The sequence below is a fragment of the Leptonotus elevatus genome, chromosome 4, assembly GCF_054856555.1.
Source record: "Leptonotus elevatus isolate MCC_2025b chromosome 4, RoL_Lele_1.0, whole genome shotgun sequence".
Lineage (NCBI taxonomy): Eukaryota > Metazoa > Chordata > Actinopteri > Syngnathiformes > Syngnathidae > Leptonotus > Leptonotus elevatus.
This window is the reverse complement of record NC_141242.1, coordinates 4,622,660-4,637,468: the sequence shown is the minus strand read 5'-3', so window position 1 is coordinate 4,637,468 and position 14,809 is coordinate 4,622,660. Positions and strand designations below refer to the sequence as shown.

Sequence of the window (14,809 nt, the reverse complement as noted above, 5' to 3'; positions counted from 1 at the left end):
CAGGAGAGTTTATTTCAGGAACATGTGGCCGGGAGCACACGGCCCCCGTGTCCCCCGCCCGTGTCCCCAGCCGGCCTTGTTGTGTCACCGCCAAGCGAGCTGATGGCTTGCAGCCTTCTTCACTGCTGCTGGCACCGAGTCAAAAAGGCCGATAAGCGCTTTTCTTTTCGATTTCGGGGGCGGGAAGTGCACAGGAGGAAAAACAGCTGCCCTGTTTTGCACTAAACAGACGCCGAGTCGGTTCCTCCAAAATAAGAGCGACTGTAAACCCCCGCGCAGACGATATTTTCTACGATTATTCCCAAATATTCTTTGTTGTTAGCACACTCGCTCCCCCCCCCCCGTTGTCCTTGAACCCCCCACCATTCCCTCCTCCCTCCTCTCCTGCTCCTCTCGCCTCAAGCTCCCTGCCACCTCAGCCACCAGCGTTTGGCTTTTTCCACTCTTGTGGCACATTACTGTAACGCTATTGTGCGACACCCTGCCTCTTTTCGGCTCGGTAAAAAAAAAAATAATACACAGCAGAGCTCGTAGCGAGAGTGTGTCGGTCAGTAAGGGGGACGGCGACGCACCTCGTGCAAACAGACAAGGTGGGGGTCTCGAGCTTTTTCTTACTTTTTATTCTGTGAACGTTTCTGGTGTTGTTTTTTTGTGGTTGTGTTTATAGCTAGGTTCGGTCTCGGCTTTACAAGCGGGCACAAAGACCACGACAGCGAGGAATTACAGTGCAGGCTGCCAGTTTTGTTGTTTTGTAATCAGCATTGATGAATCTGCACACAAACATGCGTTTGTCCAGAGTGTGTGTGTGTGAGTGTGTGTGTGTGTGTGTGTGTACACTAATGCACAGGCAAGTTGATGCAACGTCGCTCGCAGGCCGTCGTGTCAGCACATTTTAGCTCCACGTGCACACGTTTTCATTTAAAACATCTCCAAACATGAATGACTGGAAAAAATGTGGTAGCCAAAAATTATTTTTTAGAGTGATGATATTTATTAAGAGAGTCATAATAGAATAGAAAGTGAGTCAAATGTGAGGGCAAACGGGCCTGAATGTGAAGCAAAAGAAGATGGCGTCGTGTCATTGACAGTTTTGAAAACTTTCGGCTCGGGACCCAAAACGCAATTCAGTTTAAAATGGGTCACTTATTGATCATCGAGCAAACATTTTGGTGGCTAATAGTCAGGTTTGTTGTTAGCATAATGCATTGCAATATTGGTGTGGAACAAAATACTTTTTTATTTGCATTTTTAAAATATTTGTTGTAATAAAATGACTATTTGTGCAAATAATATACCAGTCACCGCTCTAAATATTACTTTTATAGCAGTTTATTATATTTGATGTTGATTTAGAAACAAGTATCCACTAAATTGTTGCTGGTCATTTTTACATTATGGTTGTTAATTCAGTTTACAGCTTATAAAAAATAAAAGAAAATTAGGAGGACTTTAAAATCAAGGATGGACTTTGGGTGTGTCAACAATCAGACATTTACAGAAAATGAGGTCAATATTTCTTTTTTTCGGATCATTTTGCTGTGGTGATTCTTTTTTCTTCTTCTTCTGGGCGTATTCTTTAATGTGCTGCTGCTCCTGATTTTTTTCACTGTTATGCTATTCTACTAAATTTGTTGATTTGATTTGTTGGCTGTGATAAATCTACTGCGGGTTTGGGTACCAAATATGCATCCTTGGCCAGAAAGGGTATTTTTGTAAAAGTTGCTGTCTGAGCTTTTCTTTTGGTGTTTGGAGGTAAAAAGTTAAGCAATCTCATTTTTGCATTTGCTAACTTTTTTTTTTTTTTTTTTTTACTTTGTGAGTAAAAAAACAACAACTATTAAGCAGGGACAAACAAGTGGTCGAGGTTGATGTAATAAGCTCATTCTTTTGGGTATGTTGCAGGGGTGAAAACAGATTTGTGTGTGCAGTGATTCTCAACTGGTGGGTCGCCACCCACTACAGCAAATCGAATTCAATTACAGTTGATTTAATCTGCGCCCATTGTCAGGACTTTTATATTAAAAATGTCAAGATTTTTATATGATGGCATTGGAAATTTGCTTCAGTCGAGCGACTGTGACAAGTTGGTGCTATTTGCATATAAATAACAAAAATGTGACTTAGAGAGGATTTTTAAATTTTGGATTTGGAGTATCGTTACTCTTTTTTTTTTGGTGTTGATATTTTTTAGCATCTTATTTTGAGGCCTTAATAATGTTTTTTCTCATCAGTTCTTTATTGTCTTGCGAAATGTACATTACACACATAGTGACGTGAATTTCACGTTAAAAATATGTCTTGTATGTCATTTTAAAGGCTACTTTTGAGGAATACATTAGTGCTTGCTTTTATTTATTTTCAAGTTGGTCTTAGGGTGAGACCGGCTGATAATGACCCCCGTTTTTTGCACCGTGTGTGTTGAGTCATATTATTAACAACTAACCACAAGTTGACATTCTCCTCGTGGCGGTGAAGGAGGAGCTGGTCTGGCCGTGACCGGCGCACGTGTCCAAACACAAGCGCTCTATTACACCCCAGACCTTTGAGGGCACTCCCCCGCCGGGTCAGGGTGAGGGGTCGCGACCCCCGGGTCAAAAGTGTTACATGGGGAGGCCGAGCGGGCCCATTGAGCGCGCCGCCGCTGTTTGCTTTAAGAAGGTAAAGATTACAAACACATTAACTAATGCCGATTAGGAGGTGATCCCGGCTGGGGGTCGGAGGTCCCCGGGGAGCATGTTGCGTCTTATTAACAGGGCCTGACCTTTGACCTCAGCAGCCACCTCAGGCAACAGACTGTGACTGACCGCTTTGGGCTCTCTGCTTGCAGAGCGCGTACAATGAGTGAAGTTTTTGAAGGTTCTGCAAGCACGTGCTCGGCTCCACTTCTTAAAATGGGCACACGTGCTCAATCAGCACAAAATGGAGGATAAAGAGACATGTGCAGGCAGTATTGACACATTATACCACAAAATACATAAATAATATTCACCTTTTTTTATGTGAATGAGAATTTTAAAGGTTCTGCACGGTATCAACATACTGCACAAAGGTCAAGTTCTGGCTCGCTCTTATTAACCCTTTATGCACTTTTGCTTCAATACAACCAAACTACATCTTACATGCAGTTTAAATGTACAATAATAAAATCAGCAGAGAAGTCTGAATGATGAAATCTTTCGTGGATTGTTTTAAATAAATCCACATTTCTGTGTAAATTAGAATCATAAGTGTTAAGGTTCTGCAAGCACTTGCTCCAAGTCTTAAAAACATCCAGCATAAAACTGCCAACAAGAGACATGCGTAATAAGAAGGAAAAAAAGTGGCCAAGGTCAAGTTGTCGCCTTTGTCATTAACCCTTTTAATGCACTTCAGATTCCTCAACTGACCACAGCTAAAAGCAGTCCAAATATGATAACAATCAGACAAATAACAAGGAAATCCTGGATGATGAAATTCTTCCCTGGATTTTTTGGGCTTCAAGTCTTCAGAGCAACAAAACAAAAATAAAACCCTGGCTCTGAGGGTTCTGTGAGCGAATTGCCCTCCACGACTTAAAATGGGTGCCCGTGCAATGATCTGCACAAAATGGCCGACGTGAGACCGGCATCGGCACATGGCAAATAAGTGAAATAGTAGCTTGTAATCTTCCAACTTTTGGCTGCCAATTTCAGTCTCATTAATTTCATTAACAGGCCGTACGTGTCTCAGGAGCCACCACAAGCAAATTGCAAGCTTGCATGCAGTCCAAAGATGACAACAATAGTAAAAAAAAAGACAATTCACGAGGAGAGCCTGGATAATGAAATTCTTCCCGGATTGTTTGGCCGAAAGTCAGGAAAGACCACAGTATTCTTTTGTAATTAAAAATAATCACAATGAGATAAATAGGAAACACTAGTGTGAATGGGATTATGTGACACAGTTATGAAGCCAAATAGTAATTAAATTACTGATTGTTTTAATTATGATTAGAAACTAAAATTTAAGATTACATTTTTTTTCCGGATCTACTTCTGTTATTATTATTGTAAAACCATTCAACAAATGAATGTATTTGAAGTTTTTGCAATAAAGATTTGATTTATGGACATATCATTACATAGTTAATTAAAAAATAACTTCCAAACCCATAAATAAATATGGAAGAAATATCATACGCATCTATAATTAAATTTTCCAGAATAATGTGCAGTCGCGTGTGTGTGTGTGTGTGTGTGTGTGTGTGTGTGTGTGTGGGTGGGTCTATATCACATCATGGGGACCATTTTCTGGATTTTTACTATCAGTGTGGGGACATTTTGGTGGTCCCAATGAGTCCAAAACCTCTTTTTGAGGTTCAAAACGAGGGTTTTAGAGTTTCAAAAGTCCAACTGACCTCACTTTTTCTGGCAGGACGCAGAAAAGCAAAGAAGACAAGACGAGGAGAAGGAGCAGATGCGGGAATAGAGAGAACGGAACCGGTGGCGTTCGGACCTCGGAGTGCGGGTCGACCTCTCCGAAGAGGGACGTGCCCCCCCCCACTCTAACAACTACTGGCAACTCGTCAGTAACCAAACGTACTGTCCTGCATTTTTGTGTGGCCACAAAAGAAGTGCACTAAAACTACACTTTATGTGATATTAAAAATATATGCATCCATCAATGAGGACTGAATGTAAGGCAGTGCCATGATTTATTTTGATTATGTAATATTTGTAGGTTTTTTTTTTGCTTTCATTTTTTCACTTTCAAATCCACCTATTCAAGTGCTGTGTTAATGTTTGTTATATTTTGTATTAAATATTTTTAGCTGTGTGGGTGTGTCAAAATATATAACAGCTTGTAGTGTGATGCAGTGCAATTACACACCACTGCCAATTACAACAATAGTCAGTATTATTATTATTTTTTTAATTATATACTATAATTCCTTTATCATATTTGTACTGTTCTTGAATTTGAAGTTTTAACAGTAAAATGAAGTACTATTCAATGATGTTAATTGCAATAATGATAAAAGATCTACGTCCTCAGCCCTCCCAGCTAAACCGCACTTTTCACAGGTCTTGGACCAGATTTGAACTAATTTCATATATCTTAAACTCTCCAGCAGAAGTGTAATGACCAACATTAATTTCATTTACATCACTATTAAGTAAACCCAAGTGTTGATTATAAATGAGACAAGAGTTTTTATTCCTTAAAAGTACAGTTAATATTTTTGGAAGTCGCTATAATAGTTTGCAGTTTGAAGATTAACATTGAGCTTAAATATATAAAAAATGGAGAATGTCATGTATTGCAACCAAAAAGTGTATATGCATTGAACTTTTAATTAAGTTCAGCAATAATACTACGAGACCAGACAGTGCGGATTGATGAATCCTTAATTTGGGTTAGGTACCGAAATTGCCTGCATATGGCAAAAGTGTGTCATAAATCATGTTCTATGAGAAATGTCACACTGTTTTAGAAAAGTGTGTGTGTGTTGTTTTGTTTCGTTTTTTTTGGTTTTGTTTTTTAGGGGGGGGGGGGACCCTGGGTGGTGGAGGTTTGAAATTGCATGCACAAAACTCATCTAGATAGTCTAATGACAGTTCTAGTTATCAGTAAGACTAAATGGTTACCAGTTTTCAAATCCTCATAATACACGGGAGATCTTTACTTGATGAAACATTTAAAAAAAACACATTCAAAACTGGTTCGAATGGTATGAAATCACCAACAATGCACAGTTCATAATTGACCCATCTCAAAGCTATTACCTGCATGGAAAATAAAAGAAATTGTGGTTCAAGTGCATCCATTTATTACACTCAAATTTGTGCGCGATTTTGCGAGCGGCGTGATATTAACCTCGGGTGGGCTTTTTAGATGTGATTTAATGTCAGCTGCCATTTTGCTCATTCGAGTGTCTCCTTCCACTTTTACTGGCATCTTAGCACAAATAACAAAACCAGCTTGGGAGTTTTTTTGCTGCAGAAACTTGGATCGTGACCTTTGGATGTTTTTGTGTGTGAGTGGACGTTTTTTTAATTTTTTAATTTAATTATTCAATTTGAAAGGATGGAATGCTTAATACTTTTTGCCCCTTAGGAGGAAACACCTTTAGGGTGTCCACAGCTGGTTTTTGGGTGTGTTTCATTTGCAGTCAAACTTAGCCTCTGGTACACCAGAATGATAATGTGCTATTTAAATGATGTACATTTTTTAATGGCAGTAATGAAATATTCACAAAGTGTTTGTTTTACAATTTTTTTTATGATTTTCCCTGTTTCTGGGTTGACTGGCTCTATTGGATATTTTTTAAATAAATATGTGTCCCCCCCATAACTATAATCTTTCAAAGTATTGTTAAATAATTTTTTTCCAAAATCTTGTTCATGCACTGTACATGTTTAAGTAATTGACTTTTAAATGTCTAACTTTTTTGTTTGTAAATGCTTTTAAATTTAATTGTGAAGCGCATAGTTACTTTGTATGAAATGCAATATATAAATAAAGCTGCCTTAAGTATCTTTGCAATTTTTTTTTAAAGGGATACTTAACTCCTTTTTCCATTTTTAGCACTAAGACTCTTCTGTCTATAATTAATGTGAAAACGTCTTTTTTAACGTACAATTAACATTTTTAAAAAACACTTTTTGCCACTTGCTGTCGACTGAAGATGACATCATGCGTGCTCAGGAAACATGGCTCAGTTTGCTAACGTCACATGACCAAACACAGAAAACAGGTCGTTACTCGTTTCCTGAGCTCGCGTGATGTCATCTTCAGTCGACAGCAAGTGGCAAAAAAAGTTATCAAATTAATTATAGACAAATTAACTTTTTACTGTTGAAAATGGCTAAATGAGTTAAGTATCCCTTTAAAAAAAAAATACTTTGTAGTAGGGATGAGGAATTGATGTAGCCTTTTAATTTAAAGCTATTTTGTTATTATTGGAGACTTCAGCCATCATGGTGTTCAATTTGCCAATATAGACTAACTATTTGTTTTTTAAACTGATACTAACACAACTACCATTTTGGGTGCATTATTCACGAGATCCTGTGCACTACTTGTTTTAACTGTAAGTTCACACTGTGGTGGCTGTGGACGAGGAAGCGTGAGGCTGACGATGACTCGGCACTTTTAAGGCAAGCGCCCTTTTACTGGACGGTGGGCGGGTACGCCGCCTCATGTTTGAACCGTCAACTGGAGGCAAAATGGCACGCGGCACACGTTTTAAGAAGTTGTACGGTTGCATTTTGGTGTGCCGGTAGGCACAATGTGGATTCATTATCTTTACACCTGCTGCACACACACACAAAAAAAAAGAAGAAGTGCAGCCAGCCAGTCTAATAACAGTGTTACCAATATGTACATTCATTTGATTTATTCTATCACTCTAACTAGCATTTTGGCCAAATGTAAAATGGCAACTGCAGGAGTCGTTGTAAAGATGCTAGTCTGCTTCCTGACTAGTGTTGGCGTGCCCTTGAGCAAGGCACTACCCCCCCACTCCCTTTTGATGGAGAGGTCCAGCACTGTTTGTGTGTTCCTTTCAGCATGTGTGTGATTTTTTTTGTAATACTCTACAAGGTGTGCAACACAAATATACAGAAGAGTGCAAGGTGATTTTGAATTTGATGGATTATAATGATTTTTAAAGTCATACTAGGTACATTTCCATTGCATTTTTCACATGTGATCTTGTATACTAACGCGCGCATCGTACCTTTCAGATCAAGTGTCCGAATCTTGCTTTATTATTGATTCCGTATAGCTAGCCCATTGCATTTATCTATTTACTTGCATTAAATCAGTTCATCTTTTATATATCCATCAATCTCTTGAATCGTATCGATCTACAGTATCATATCTTTGTATTAATCGACTTACTCGTATTGTATTAACCTCTATTATCTTTTGTAAGTGCGCAGTGCATCCTCATTTGTTTCCCTTTTTAATTTCCCACTCAATTATTTGAATGTTTGTTATTGTTTCTCGTCTTTTTTTTTTGGGGGGGGGGGGTCAACATTTCCTTAAAAAAAAAAAATCTAACATCTTAGTAGACTAGTGATTACTCAATCTCAATTCGAACTTATTTGAATGTTTGTTATTGTTTCTCGTCTTTGTTTTTTTTTGGGGGGGGGGGGTCAACATTTCCTTAAAAAAAAAAAATCTAACATCTTAGTATAGACTAGTGATTGCTCAATCTCAATTAGAACTTTCAAAATTCATTGATTAATGAACAACTATTTTAATAATCAAGTAATCGTTTGGAGCCATTTTATTTTAGGTAAAATTGTCCAATCCCTCTGATTTCAGCATATCGACAGTAATTGTTCACTTATTTCTGTAGTAATTCATGAAAGAAGCCTGATTATCTTGTGTGTTTAATCAAAATAAGATATTTGAAAACATCTGTTTTTGCTTTGGAAAACAATGACTGAATCGGTAACAACATCAAACCTCCTCTCTTTATCACTATTCGAAAGTACGAAATAAACACCAGTCACTGGTTAGTAAATAGTTAGGTTAGTAAATAGTAATTAAAGAAAACAAATGTGATTTGTAATACACTATAATGCACTTTAATGCAAAATTAAAATGAATCAGATTAGTCGATTGAATAATCGATAGATTAATCGATTCTAAAAATATTCTATTGTGACAGCACTGATCTCAATATAGTACTAGTATCAGGAAATGTTTTATTTCTTACTAATATTTTACCAGATGACTTTCCCATTATTTAATTATACATATTTTAGTCATTTTGTTTTTAATGGACAGCCCATTTCATTTACACTTTCCTGGAAATTAACCCAATTTTGAGTGAATGAACAAAACAGCACCAGCTCACTTGACTGCTATCAAATGGCTCAGTAATAGGAGGGTGGGGGCGGACTGGTGTGGGGGTGTTAGGCTGGCACACAACCAAGCGCTAATGCCCCTTAAATGTCAGCCACTACGTATTGGGACGGGAGAAGAGAGCACATTCATATTTTAGTGAGGCGAGCGGGTGCACCCTGGGACACAAATAAGGGCCGTGTGAGTGGGGGGGATAGTCAGGCAGCACACGTGTAAAATAAAAAGTGGGAAAAGGAGCAAACATCCTTTTTTTTTTTCAAATCAAAGCTGGCCGTCTCACTCGCTGCGTCTCTCTCGCTCAGCACACTGCTGTTGGTGGGGGTCGGTTGGCGGGGGGGGGGGCTGGCTCTACTGTTGGGGGTGGGGTTGGCGAGCGAGGGAGAGAGAGTGATTTTTTGCAGCGGGGTGAAAGGCTGGCGGTCATGTGTGCAGGGCTCATGACAAAAGGCCCTTTTATGTGCAGCGTATGCAGATAGAGGAGGCTCCTTTGTGCACAGATGGAGATCCCATGCCTGGGTCTACCCGCGGCCGCCGTGGAGGGTGGGGGCGGAGGGGGTAGCGAGGGCGAGGGGGCGTTGAGTGCCATCACTGTGTCTGGTGGGGGGAGGGGCAGACCGAGTCGCCCCGCTGCCAGGCTCGCCGGAGGAGGAGGAAAAGGAGGCGGAGCTACAAAAGCTTGCTTGGCGCATACACACGCCGCCTGTTGGTAAGCAGGATTCGCAGGTGGAGCAAAGTCAAATATTAGTCGACTGCCAATGGAAAGCAAGTGTCGCAAAATGGTTATTTTGATACATGAATAAAAAAAAAAAGTGGTTTGTGCTTTTCATTTGCCAGCAACAATGACTGTATGAACCCACACACGTAATGGTCAGTGTTTCTACTAGTCTGCTCTCACAGGATATTAGGATATATTTTTTAATAGTAATTGGAATGAAGGTAAAGGAAGTTTTCCTACCTGATTTTGCCAAATTTAAATTTGTGCCTACGATTGTTGTATTTTATTGGTTGTGTTCCCTCAGGTGCTGTAGTTTCTTCTTGTATATCAAAATGGAGGCTACAAGATAGGACCCGATATGACAGATTTTTTAAAACAGAACATACTTATAATTTACTTCTTTTTTTTTTGCCAAGCCATACTAACTTAACAAATATGACAAAAGTTGTGGAACGGATTGTATTAATACAGTGATTGTCAAAGCGTGGTATGAGGACCACTAGTGGCACGTCGGCTCCCTCCAGTGCTATTGAGTTCAATTCAGTTGTATTTAACTTTTACTCTTAAGTGCAATACATTTGCGTTTAATCCTGTAAGCTTTGTTATTAAATTTTGAGTTTTTTTGGTAATTTTTTTTATTTTATTTTATGTGCCGTGACATATTTGCATGTTTAAACCAATAAAAATGCATAACTTGGATGATGTCATTGTGATTTGCATGATGTTGATGTTAAAAATGTTACACATAAGCTTGATAAGTTTACAACACGTTACAGCCATACTACCCTGGCGTCTACTATAACAAATAAAAACATGAGACAATCCGCCAACAAATTTCCATGCTGTTCTTATGTGGGGGGGAGGGGAAAAAAAGAAGTCAAAATCAGTAAAAAAAAATAAAAAAACATGTTGCCCAGCAGAAAAAATGCGGTTCTGAAGGGGTTAAGGAGTGTTCATGTTCAAACTGTGTAATGTTATAGTGTACTTCAATTGTATTATATATACTTTTTAGGACTAAACCCTCATTTTTGATGAACACTTTACTGTTACTAAAACAACAATAAAAACCCAGCTACACATTACCCAGCATGCCTTGTGCGACATCACCCTGCATGAGTTCTGATGTGCATTTCCTTCTTTTAGAATATCTCGTGTGAGCTACAAAACGCTGTCGGCGCGATGAAGTTTTCATGCGGATTTATGGCCCTTCGGCTGACGCACTCTTGAGCACGTCTTGTGAGGTTTTTTTTCCCTTTCTTCGTGCATGGCTATAATTTGAACGCTGCGGTGGCGAGATGGCCGCTTCCAAACTTCCCAACATTGGTCAGAGCTGACATATTATAACGCTTTATATCCAACTGTTCCTTTAATCACATTGCCGCATACTTGAATGAAGCCCGGGCAATTAAAAAGACACGTCTTCAAGCATGCCGCTCTCCGTCCACTGTAACAAGTAAGCGTCATCAGAGCTCCTTAATGGCCTCAAAAGGAGAACGAATGTTCGATGATGCACGATTAAATTGCGTTTAAGCCCAACGCCATTGTAACAAGGGTGGGCATCTTTTGCAAGGCGGCAAGCAGCATCTGCTGGACAGCTGGAAGATTGCAAGTCACCGACAGCCTTCCCGGTCCCCTCGCCATGCTGGCATCAAGCAGCCGAGGGGAAGAAGGGAAAGGTGAAGGTGTAGTTGGGGGGGTACGTGACCCTCAGCGTGATCTGACCCGCAGCAGCCTTAAGCGCAGGAGCCGTGTGGCGCACTCAACCTGATCGCTGCCTAAATCAAAGGCCACATAAATAACAGTGAACCTGGAGTGCAATAAACATGTCGCCGCCTACGTGCTCAGACAGACACCGCCAAATTGAGGGTCGTTTTCTTTGACTTGTTCTTAATGACATTGCCGGTGTTGCTGGGCTGTTTTAACGCCATTTTGCCAACACACAGCTAGTCACTTGATCATCATGTTGTCGTAAAAGTGTTAATAGTTTTCATTCGCGTTTGAAAAACGTTTGTATTAAAACTGCCACAATATCGCCGGCGTCATGTCACGACATTAAAAGCAGCACATCTGTTAAAAATGTCACGTTGATTTCCATTTGTGCAGTTCTAGCACCCTCTGGTGGTTAGCTTTTTAGTGAAGTTAAATTTTCATAAGGCATGTTTTGGCCCTTCTATGTTTAAAATCCACGCTTATCGTCAGATGAAGGGGAACGTAATATGCTTGTGAATCGAGTGGAGGAACTCAATGTGTGCATAATATTAATAATATTAAGTGTTATTGGAGATTGTAAGTTGTGCGTGCATTAGCAAGTAAGTGCCTTAATATTAAGTCTTATCATACATTGCATGTTGTTTATGTGCATTACTGTTATGTACGAAAGCACAATGTTGTACTTTTGTTTTTTAGTATGAGGTTGTTGTTTTTTAACAATATCGTGACCTTTTTTCAATATCGCCACCCTCCCCACAATATCGTGATAATTATCGCATCATGAGGTTCACATCGTGATAACATCGCATTGTGATGTTTGGATATCGTTATAGCCCTTGTGGTGAGCATGCGCCACACATTTCTAAGGTTGGAGGTTCGAATCTGGGCTACATTCGCTACATGCTTGTGTGAGTTTCTTGCAATCCCTAAAGTGCAGTCATAATCACTAGTCACACCCAGACTTTCTCTAATGGTGTGCAAAAGAATCACGGAAATAAATGTGCAAACTGGGCATACAGTCACTTAAACTTTTCTTGACAATAATATACGTGACATCACTAGTCTAAACATGACATTCTGATGGATTAATATTACATTTGTGGAACAAGAGTTCTGAAGCAAAATCCAGCCGTTTTTAATCCATTTTAGGGGGGCGGCCATTTTGCCACTTACTGTCGACTCAAGTTGACATCAATGTTGCTCAGGGCTCAGGCAACAACCAATCAGAGCTCACCTGTTTTCTGAAGCTGAGCTCTGATTGGTTGTTGCCTGAGACCTGAGCAACATTGATGTCATCTTCAGTCGACAGCGAGTGGCAAAATGGCCGCCCCCCTGAGATGGATAAAAACGGCTGGATTTCGCTGCTTAACTCATATTCCAGTCATACAATATGAACTACTAGTGGGGCTGCATAGAACATAATGTCAATTTTTTTTTTTTTTCATCAGTCTTACTGGTCAACCTCTGCAAAATGTTACACAGGTTTGCCAAATTTTTCATTACTTTAATGCTGGTCATTAATGTGTCTTGGAGGGCATGTATTTTTTCTTAAGATGGCACTTGAACTACTACCTCATTTAGGAATACCAAATGTTGTGTCCAGTCTATATTTTTATATAGACATTATTTCAGCTTTAAGCATTTGGTCACAACAACGTCACAGCTTCTCAATGTTCACACAAAAAGGGTATGTTTAGCAAAAAAAAAAAAAAACTGGCTGGTACACTATGCTGCTTTTATTAATGAACACTAATCGCTGGGAGTGAAGCAGCTCAACAAAGGGACAGACGCTGAAACCAAAGCAATTATGCAGCACAGGTCTGAGCCCTTACACAGCACTTAAAGCACTTTTTAAAAGGCCACCTGGGCACAATGTGCTCAACTTTTCGGGTGCCCCCTTTTTTTTTTCTTTTTTTTTTTTACAGTCGCCAGGGCACGGACCCGATTGTTAAGAAGCAGGGAAAGTAATCCCTGGAGTCTGGCCACTAAACCTGCTCTGTCCCTGTAACCATGGCAGCAGACAGGTAGTGTCTGGGTCACGGGGCTGTCATGGCACTCGGACCCCCTTTGCTTCATTATGAAAAAAATAAAAAATAAAACGTAAAAGGCGTAAATACAAATTTGCAGGTGAATCTTGTTGAACACGTGCCAGCTGGGTTCCACGTCGTGAACGGCGCCACTGGATATTCAGCACCCGAAAAACCATCTGCAGCTGGTATACACAGAGGCTGAGTGGCATTCCCGCAAGCTCGTAAAAAGAACGTTTTCAAACGAGATTACACCTCAGTTGATGTAATTGCTTTATTTTGATTTTTTTTTAAGAAAATAGAGAATTATATTTTTTTATATATATTTATTTTCTTACATCTGTTATATAGTCTAAAATACACCCAGTAATATTTCAAGGTTTTTAGCAGGATCACATGGAAGCAAATAAAAATGATTATAAAACACATTCTTTTAAAATCAGAAATATTTCACTATGCTAGAACGCACTACTTTTCCTAATAAAGTACAGATTTACAGTTTGTTGGAAGCTTTTCTCCGACCCAACGGCCCAACAGTGTGTTTGTCTGTCTGCCCTTTCTGCGGGGAGCGCATGATCTCGCTTGGCCTTTCCTCCATTCGCCGACGCTCCCTCGCCCTCCAGTTGCTATGAGACACTGCAGCCGGAGCCAAGGCCTCCGCCATTCATTACGGCAGGAACAAAAGCCAAAGGCGGTGGACAAAGCAGGGCAGACCGACTCCAACCAGCTCCCACTTAACACGCACATCACACCTCCGAGTGCTCCGCTGACATACAAATGGCCAATTAAAGCTCGCTCTTCTCTCCTGCCTTCTCCTGCGTCTCCTTTCTCAAGACCAGCAGCACTCAACAGGTTAAAGTTTCAAATTCTTGAGGCATCTTAGAGCAACAATAGGTAGAAATGTTAGCTTCAATAATTCCAAGTCAATGTGATGATGATATTCTGCGGTAAGGCAAAAATAGTCTGTAAGTCCCCAAAACCTACCATTAGCGTGCTACAATATTGACGGACCAAAGTTAATATGATTGTGCAAAGCTGCCGCAAGCTAAAATGAATGATCCAGTAACGTTTACAACCTTTGAAGTAGTGTTAAAGCAATGGGTTTGCTGGTTAGCATGACCTCACGCTTCCTAACCTATTTGCAGTGTGTGTGTGTGTGTGTGTGTGTGTGTGTGTGTGTGTGTGTGTGTGTGTGTGTGTGTCTGGGATGTTGGCTCAAATGTGCAGATGCGGCAATGATTTACAAAGTCTTAATTTCTCGGTGGATAATGCATGAATCCATCAGGAAATAAAAATTATTTGGCAACCTGTGATTTCTTGCAGTCAATCAATCCACAAAGAAAGGCAATAAAAAAGAAAAACAAAAAGTTAAGTCATGAAATATTCTCGGTGCTGTCAAGTCTCTCAAAATTAAGTAACTTCTGTTGCTTTTAACTCACTTGTGTGACAGGATTTAAATTAACAGGAGTGAATTTTTAGCATGAACTATAGTCAAGTGGTATTTATGCTAATGTAGAAA

General features: G+C 39.8%; 1 protein-coding gene and 1 long non-coding RNA gene across 4 annotated transcripts in view; one reads left to right on the top strand and one right to left on the bottom strand.

Annotated features, from left to right (window-relative positions):
- The window catches only part of LOC147175071 (uncharacterized), a 48,807-nt gene that overhangs the window by 20,682 nt on the left and 13,316 nt on the right, over positions 1 to 14,809 (bottom strand). The gene's annotated exons all lie outside the window — the stretch shown is intronic.
- On the top strand, positions 416 to 6,311 carry LOC147175072 (uncharacterized). The gene is made up of 2 exons (XR_015094623.1): positions 416 to 590; positions 4,393 to 6,311. It is a non-coding gene; the product is annotated as an uncharacterized LOC147175072 (long non-coding RNA).